This window comes from Macrobrachium nipponense, chromosome 23 (genome assembly GCF_015104395.2).
Source record: "Macrobrachium nipponense isolate FS-2020 chromosome 23, ASM1510439v2, whole genome shotgun sequence".
NCBI lineage: Eukaryota > Metazoa > Arthropoda > Malacostraca > Decapoda > Palaemonidae > Macrobrachium > Macrobrachium nipponense.
In genome coordinates this window covers 71,100,345-71,109,829 of record NC_061090.1, presented here as the reverse complement: position 1 = coordinate 71,109,829, position 9,485 = coordinate 71,100,345, and positions in this window count along the sequence as shown.

The window sequence follows — 9,485 nt, the reverse complement described above, 5'->3', positions numbered from 1 at the left end:
CACTATGAAACACACGCATACACACACACACACACACACACACACACACACACATATATATAATATATATATGTATATATATATATATATGTATATATATATATATATATGTATATATATATATATATATATATATATATATATATATATATATTATATATATATATACTGTTACCTTCAACCAGAGCTGAAAGGAACCTCTGTGAATGTTTGATTTAAGTCAAATTTTCCCTCCGCTGACCTCAGAATTTTCTCCACTTTTTTCTGAGCTTTCGATCGCTTTTTAAATCCTTTCTGGCCAAATGCTTCGCACCCAATTCCTACCACATGTTCAGACCATTCCAGTCTTCGGCATCTCTTATCTATTTTCTGACTGCGGGATTCCAAATGTCTTCGCTACTCTCACATTTGCAATTATGATATTCTGACCTAATCTACAGTACTTGCGAATGTTTTGATGCGATGGTGGATTAGCAATGGAAAAATAATAAAAGTATAATAAACGCAATTAACGACTGACACGTATGTAATAATATATGAGATTAGAAACAGAATTAAATTAGATAGTCTCTGATGTTACATTAAACATAGGCCTAGCACATTTAGCCAAACGATGTAATTGCTATCACCTCAAAAATCTGTTTGAATTTTTCAACATAATCGGTAGCCTATATTTAAGATAAAACCCAAAACAAACTATACAACAGCTACTACATTAGCATCGATCACAGCACCTACATTACAATATAACATTTAATGAAACGTTACGAGACGAAACAATTTCATTAACTGATCCAGACCAAGGATAGAAGTATAGCATTACTGAAGAAGATTCTGACCCCTGCGCGATCTGGTTACTGGGAGGAGATCCGTTGTACGGATGAGTCTGGTTACGGGGAGTGCCGTTGTAAGGACGACGCAACGCCCGACATCAAAACATGTCTTTTTCGGGGCAAACAGATGTCGTCACGAAGATGCAACGATGTCGTTAACGGTTATACGATCTCTTGTTATGAGGGTTCGCGGAGAGGTTAAGAATGTTGTGAAGTTCATTATATACAGAGAGAGAGAGAGAGAGAGAGAGAGAGAGAGAGAGAGAGAGAAGGTATTTATACTCTTGTCACCCCGTCGCATGTCTGCCCAGTGAGCTGTGTGTATTTTTAAGTAATAAAATACAAGCTGGCGCACAGAGAGAGAGAGAGAGAGAGAGAGAGAGAGAGAGAGAGAGTTAGTGGCTTAGGCACTATCAAAGCGTCGAATGCCTTTCTGGTGAGTATTTTCCTTTTAACAAAATACAAACAAAAGCGCACGCGCGCTAGCACATTCACACGCAATTTTATACCACTGCCACCCAATTAGCAGCCTGTGAAGTGGGCATTTTATCTGACAACATCGTTATTGCCAACGTTGGCATGTTCGTTGTTTTAACGGTGATTTGTTATGGCGGTCATGTTTAGATTGGATGCTAATTATGCATTTAGATACACACACATGCACACACACACACACACATAATAACAATCCTTCACTCTTGATGTGAAGCATACAAAATGCCCGTAAAAAATAAAGGAAGAAAGAAAATAGCAGTGGAAATACCCTGAGCCTTACCTATCATCGCCCTACGCAAATATTTCGTCACATTCCCCAAATCTGAAACAGCTGACTTTATCTGCGATAAGATTCCGGGATATTCCGGGATATATTCGCCCTTGGGAACATTACGAGACAGATTAAGTGTGTTTGTTGGTTTGTGTGTGTAAGTGGGTGGAGTTGGAGGGAGAGGGAGGTTGGAGGAGGAGGGGAGGGGCGGTGGTTGGCCTTTGCATAGGACTGAAAACACCACACCCGAAAAACTTCACGAGGTGGACCTCGAGATTCTTGCCAGACAGACTAAGTGTGTTTGTTGATGTGTGTGTGTGTGTGTGTGTGTGTGTAGGTGGAGTTAGGGGGTTTGGGGAAGGAAGTGAGGGGTTCTTGGGCATAGGACTGCAAACTCCATACCCGAAAAACTTCCCGAAGTGGACCTCGAGATTCTTGGGATACCCTTGCCCTCCCAACATGCCCCAAACACATTAAAATGAATTTGAGAGTACGTGGGAATATTGGACGACTCGACAGATGAGGAGGAGGAGGAGGAGGAGGAGGAGGAGGAGGACAGCAGCTGGTCGAGCAATGCAATACCAGCTGTCTTTGATAATTAGATTGTTCGTAGTTCGTTATGTGAGTTTTTCTCTCTCCAATTCTTCGGCTACTTACGAGTTTTTTTTTCTGTTTTCATTGTTAGTTTAGGGTTTTTGTAAGAGTCTGTTTGTGCTGGGGAAAAAGAGCTCTGTTTTTACGAAAGGGATTACTTGTACGCGATTCGTACGAGTTTTTTTTTCTCTCTCTCAATCTCTAATTGTCTAGCTACGTCTCTGTCCAGCCAGGGAATCTCTCTCTCTCTCTCTCTTTCTTTAATTATCTAACTACGTCTCTGTCCAGCCAGAGAATCTCTCTCTCTCTCTCTCTCTCTCTCCCTCTCTCTCTCTTTCTCTCTTTCTCTCTCTCTCTCTCCAGGCGTGCGTTGGCTGATTTAAAAACCATTCATCATGGCTGATTGACAGCGCACCGACAGATCAAAGATGATCAATACATTAACTCAGAATTCACTATAACAAATTATTTTCATAATTCTCCGTTCCATTTCATTTCGTCTCGTCAATATTGTTTCATTCATTAGGTTGCCAGATCCATCCGCCTCCTGATCTCTGGCACCCGAGAGAAAATAAATAAATAAATAAATAAATAAATAAATAAATAAATAATTAAATAAAAATAAAAAAACAGCGTATAATTAAGTGCTCGGTATAATGCTGTATGGGTCGCGGCCCATGAGATTTTTACCACGTCCCAGGTGGTGGCCTCGCCCATATGGTTGCCGGATGCACGATTGTGGCTAACCTTAACCGTAGATAAAATCAAAACTACTGAGGCTAGAGGGCTGCAATATGGGATGTTCGATGATGGGAGGGTGGATGACCAATACACCAATTTGCAGCCCTCTAGCCTCAGTAGGTTTTAAGATCTGAGGACGGACAGAAAAAGTGCGGACAGATAAAACTGCGGACGGGCAGACAAAGCCGGCACAATATTTGTCTTTTCGGAAGACTAAAAAAGGCAGATTTTCTACGGCTATCGCTTTTGTAACGCCGCTGGATGATATCAAATCAATCAGCCAATACAAACATTTGTATCGAATAAGCAAAGCTTTAAGCTAAAGCTAAGGTAAAGCAAAAGCGTCGATGACCACCGTTACTGCGACGCTGTTGTGCTGCCAAGAAATCATTCATTCCAATAATAGCTTTAAATTCTAGGAAACCGACTCGACGACCATCGTAATTGCGACTTACTTTTGTTGTACCCAAAACCAAAAATTAAAATCCACTCTTACAATTAAGAAGCCTTTTGGAATGTTTCCACATTATACTGAACTGAATTAAAATTATTACATAGTTAATTACTTAAAATTCTAATAGATGTTAAACATCGGCAAGCACAGTGATATGCGTCCAAAACCGAAAACTGATTTTAGTTTTCTGTAAAAGAAAAATACTGTGCCAGCTTTGTCTGTCCATGTGTCAGCGCTTTATTCTGTCCCCCTTCAAATCTAAAAATGTATGGAGGCTAGAGGGCTGCAAATTGGTATTTTGATCATCCACCTTGCAACAATCAAACATACCAAATTGCAACCCTCTAGCCTCAGTAGTTTTTTTTTTTTATTATTTAAGATTAAAGTTACCCGAGGATCGTGCAGCTGTCAGCGCTTTCCGGAGGCATGGGATGCACCCTCACTCGACCGCATCTGTTGAGCAACTGAAACGCTACCGGTCATAGCTTATGGTTTTATACAGCATTATACGTTGTACAGAAAACTCCATTGCATTGGCCGAAGTTTCTTAGGCGCATGTTTTACTTGTTTTTTATTATGATTGCATTTTTTACTTGTTTATTATTATTTACATACATATTTTATATTTTGTAGACTGCTTTTACTAACTTGGATATTAAAAAAAATGAAAATTGAAGACGTAAAGCTTCATAACAAAACCTTTCCAAGCAAATCACGTGTATCCAATATTCTCTAGAGTCCAGACCGACATAAATCGGATTCTATGAACGTCTTTGTATCCCTCCACTCAGAAGAGGGGAAACTGAATTGAACTGAATACAGAATTTAGGCCAAAGGCCAAGCATTGGGACCTATGAGGTCATTCAGCACTTAAACAGAAACTGATAGTAATAAAAATTTGAAAGGTATAACGGGCGGAAAACGTCGCAGTTGCATTATGAATCAAGTGTTAGGAGAGGGTGGAGAGTAAGATGGAAGAAAGAGAATATGAAAGGAGGTTCAGTAAAAAGGAGACATTAGGTTGATGACAATCAGATTCCTGAAGAAACCGACGTCAAAGAACAACAGAACAAAGCAATAAAAAAAGGAACTATATGAAAATGCAGATATTTGTGAAACAACAAAACGAAGCATATTGGAAATAACTGATTTAAATATTAATTGATATTCCGGGTTATTTAAAGAGTATGTCAATATGAAGAAACATACTCGAGGCAATAACACGGCTAAGCAATACGAAAATCAGAATGAAAAAAAAAATAAAAAAAATAAAAAAACAAGGCCATCGAATAACTCGAGGGTGACTCAGGGTGAATCGAGAGCGACTCCAATCGCTGAGTAGCCACAATGTTTGTGTGTCTTGCTTGATATATGAGAATCTCCTGCACGATATTATAAGGTCAGGAGAAACGGGAGTAGACCCAGCGATTGCTTGCTGCGGCTGCTGCCTTAGCTATTTGCTACTCGCTGTTTGCTAGTTCGTTTGTTGCCAGTTTGCCTGATCACTTTCTATTTGCTAAGTCATATCGGCTATTTAATAATCTCTAACAGCCTCTTTCTATAAGTTATTTTTGCTTGTTATTTGTCAATTGGTACTGCTATGCTTGCTGGAACTTAAATGTTGTTGGCTATTTAAGCTAAGCATATTATTATTATTATTACCTATTATTATAATTATTATTGCTAAGAAATTCACAATCTCATGAAAAACAATCTGTCATGAGAATCCACAACTATATAGTTAATAAATAATACTATGCAAAATAAACAATGACTTTCGAACATCATCAGTTAATATTAACAATGATGACGAACGAAAGTTTTGGCTTTTATATTTTACATAATAATATAGTTTAAGATATAATTGTGGATTTTTATGACACATTACATTTATTATTATTATTATTATATTATTATTATTATTATTATTATTATTATTATTATTATTATTATTATTATTATTATTATTCAGAAGATGAACCCTATTCATATGGATCAAACCCACCACTGACTTGAAATTCAGGCTTCCAAAGAATATCTTATTTATTTGAAAGAAGTAACAGACGGTAAAGGGAATTTCAGAAAGAAGAGATCACTTATTAAAGAAGGAAAATTAAACTAAGAAATTAATCAATAAATAGATAACAATGCAATTACATTATCATCAAAACGCAGGGAGAATTGTTTTAATTGAACGAAATACGTCGATTTATATTTGTATAGTTATTTTGGCATCATGGTAAACATTGGGGCAACTAAGGCCATTCAGCGCTGAAACGGAAATTGACCGTGAAGGTTTGAAAGGTGTAACAGGAGGAAAACCTCAAAGCAGTTGCACTATGAATCAATTGTTAGGAGAGGGTGGACAAATAAGATGAAAGAAAGAGAATATGAAAGGAGGCACAGTGAAAGGAATGAAAGAAGTTGCAGCTAGGGGCCGAAGGGACGCTGCAAAGAACATTAAGTAATCCCTACAATGCATCGAATGAGGTGCACTGACGGTGCTACCAACCTACGGTGATCGATTTGTATTAAGCAAAATTCAACATTACCACCTAAAAGTTTGGTTCCATTTAAGGATTATTTATGCTGTTTGAAATATTCTGTTTGTATACTCTCGCTGAAGCAAGCAAGAGAGGTAAGTGGTTTCGGATACATGAATAGCCAATTTGAATATTCTAAATAATGGAATCCATCAGCAGACAGTAAATGTTTTCATTCGAAACTGCATCATAGAGCTCTCTCATGTAAACGACTAACGCTTCAGTGAAGTCTTCAATGATCTGTAACTAATTCTAGTGATAGTTTACGCACGGTGATTATAACCATCATTGTATGAAAAGCTTCTTAATGTATTTTTCTCCGTGAATGTAGTACATCTCCTCACATTCATAATATTATACGCATTTGGCTGGCATGTTTGTATGTTTCTCCACTTGAAAATGGTTGGTGCTATTTTAATTCAAATATACGTTTAGTTTAATTGGTCATACCCAAACACATTCTCTCTATCTTTTTCTTTCTCTCTCTCTCTCTCTCTCTCTCTTGTAACAGATCGTGAATGGGTCTCTACACGCCGTGATTATAGACTACAGAATTAAAGCCAAATGCCTAGCGCTAGGACCTATGAGGTCATTCAGCCTTGAAAAGGGAAATTGACCCTAGAAAGGCCTTAAGGTGTAAAAGGAGGTAAATCTCGCAGCTGCACTGTGAAACAAGTGTTAGGGTGGATAGCAGGATAAAGGAAAGAGAATAAGAAAGGAGGTACAGTACACGGAATGAACAGGGTTGCAGCTAGGGACCTAAGGGACGCTGCATGCCTACAGTGCACCACGTGAGGTGCTCAGACGGCACTAACGCCCTACGGGAGCGCCGAGATTATAAGTGAAGATAATATAAAAAATAAAAAAAGTGTAATAATCTTGATATCTCCCTTCCTTTCGTCCATCCTGACTTTTCTTAAGGGAAAAAGAAGTCATATATTCACCTGTTTTTTTTTTTCTTCTGTAATCTTCTTCCCGAGAATTCACGAGGAAATGAATAGCTTTGGACTCTTATTAAGCGAGGGGTGTCTTTTTTTAAAATTTTCTTTATTATTCAGAGCGATTATGATATTGGTCCACAATTATTTTTTCCTGGAATTAAGCTTTGGCAGGAATTCCCGTGAAACTGGGGTGTCTTTCATTTGGTATTAGAATAGTTCAAGAATGTTTTGCCGCTTTTCTTGAGAAGGTTTTCCAAGATGAGTTTATATTCGTGGAATGTGCAGAGATCGTGTCATGGTTTTCCTTTGTACTTTAGTATGCACGTAGGCAGAGCCTCTGATGGATCTGTCACACACACACACATATATATATATATATATATAAATATCACACACACACACACACACATATATATATATATATATATATATATATATATATATATATATATATATATATTATATATATATATGAACAAAGTTACAGCCACGAAGGAAGATTGAATACACTGGCGTTGCTAAGTACTTTCGTCCTATTACCAAGACATAGTCACAGAAACTAAAGATATACAGAGACATGGGCCTCTATGGTGGGTATAAGTTCTGTGACCTCCCAACCTTTTTGTATTCCCTCAGGAGGTCACAGAACTTATACCCACCATAGAGGGCCCTGTCTCTGTATATCTTTAGTTTCTGTGACTATGTCTTGGTAATCCTCATCAACATTCTTGTTACAGTATCTCATTTCTAGTTACCAGTATTTATCGATATTTTCAACAGTATTCTGATTTTCTTACTAATGTTCTTTATTTCTAATTGATTGCTGTTCCTCGGTGCTGTTTCAATCTCTCCCAACAACAATCTTTCGTAATTTTAATAACAGCTCCAATCTCTCTGTAATGCTGTCTTTCTTATTATTTTTTTATTATTCAGAAATGTTCTTCGTTCCTGTAGATAATTCTTCTGTTGCAATACCTTCCTCCCAGACGTCCCCTTAGAACATAATGTTCAACATAATGTTCCTCTCATCTCACGACTACGTACGCCTCCACCAAGTTTAAGAGATGGCTCTGCCGCTAAATAATTTTTTTTCTCTTTTATTCTTGCTCTTGGAGGTCAAGCTTGGAGCACGCAACGCCCTCGAGGAATAAGCAAGCAAGCAAGCAAGAAGCGAGCAAGCAGCTATTATCGCATCATAGCATTTGGGTACCGAATGGCGAAACGTTTAGGAACGTTGTAAACAACTTGGTCAAAAAAACGTTTACGCTGTTACCCGTCTGTTTTTTTTTTTTTTTTCTTTTTTTTACTCTTGGTTTAAGGACTTCCTCGTTCCGTTCTCCTTTGCTTGAGAGAGAGAGAGAGAGAGAGAGAGAGAGAATAGTTGTTTGCTGTCTGCATGTCTATACGCTTCCGAATACGCGCATGCGCACAAACTTGTAGAATGAGAGATTTGTGGCTATTAAAACTGGCGTCACATCTGTTTTGTTGGATCTAAACCCTTTTTTTTCTGTATTCATTAAAGTGCTGGAATGCAAACCATTTTCATTTATTTTCAGATATACCTGTAGTTGCCCGCACTTCTGAATCTGAACCAGGTGTCAGCTACATTTATTCCACTTTTTAAGGTGGTTTTTATTTTGCATTCGCAATTGAAACATAAACCGACGACAACACGAACCTTTCTCTCTCTCTCTCCCTCTCAAAAAACTTCATGAATTGCCTTTAAGTGTTGACTTCTAATTAGCTGGGAGTAGATTAGAGCAGATTCCTGAAGCAGCTTCAAGACTTCTCGCAGGGCGAACACACGGTCCGTGCAAAGACCCTCGACAAAAGAGACCAAGGAAGGATTCAGGATGAAACTCGAGTGAGGGAAAGAAGCTCTTAAGCGAAAAGCAGCTCGGATAGATGTCGAGGGATGATCTTCAAAAGAAGAGTCTCTCTCTCTCTCTCTCTCCTCTCTCTCTCTCATTAAAAAGATGTTAAGAACTTTCTTTTCCTCTTTGTTCGTTCGGGTTTACACGTGGCTTGTGTACAAGTGATTGCACAGAACTGTGAAGTTTTTGTTAATGTGGATTTTTTCTTCTTCCTCTGCTTTTGCTTCGAAAAGATGTAAACAAGGATATTCTATTTTTTTTCGTGTTCATCACTGTTTGCATGAGACCCCGTGTACACTTTTGCACAGAATTCTAGGCTTTGTTTGTGTGTGTGTGGGGGTTGGGGGGGTTGTACAGGGGGGCTGTGACTTCTTAAGTGATCATGGGAACATCTAACAGAAAGAAGGCTGTCCATTATTTATTTAAGTGTTGATGATTACCATAAGCAGGAGTAACTACATATAATTGTGCTGCATCATCCTGTGGTTAAGAGCGCCCACATGAGCACGTGATAGCACAGATTTGTGGTTATTCCTTGGCATGTGGGCGTGACCATGTGTACGCGCCCTAGGACAAAATTGTGGGGCCTTGTTTTAAACGAGACTGCCCATCTGTGCCAGTCTGCAGAGATTGGTGAATTTTTTCGAGGACATACAAATGCCCACATATGCTTGAGAGGTTATGGTATTATTACAGATAGGTACATACCTATTTATGGTACATCCAATTTCACTAGAAA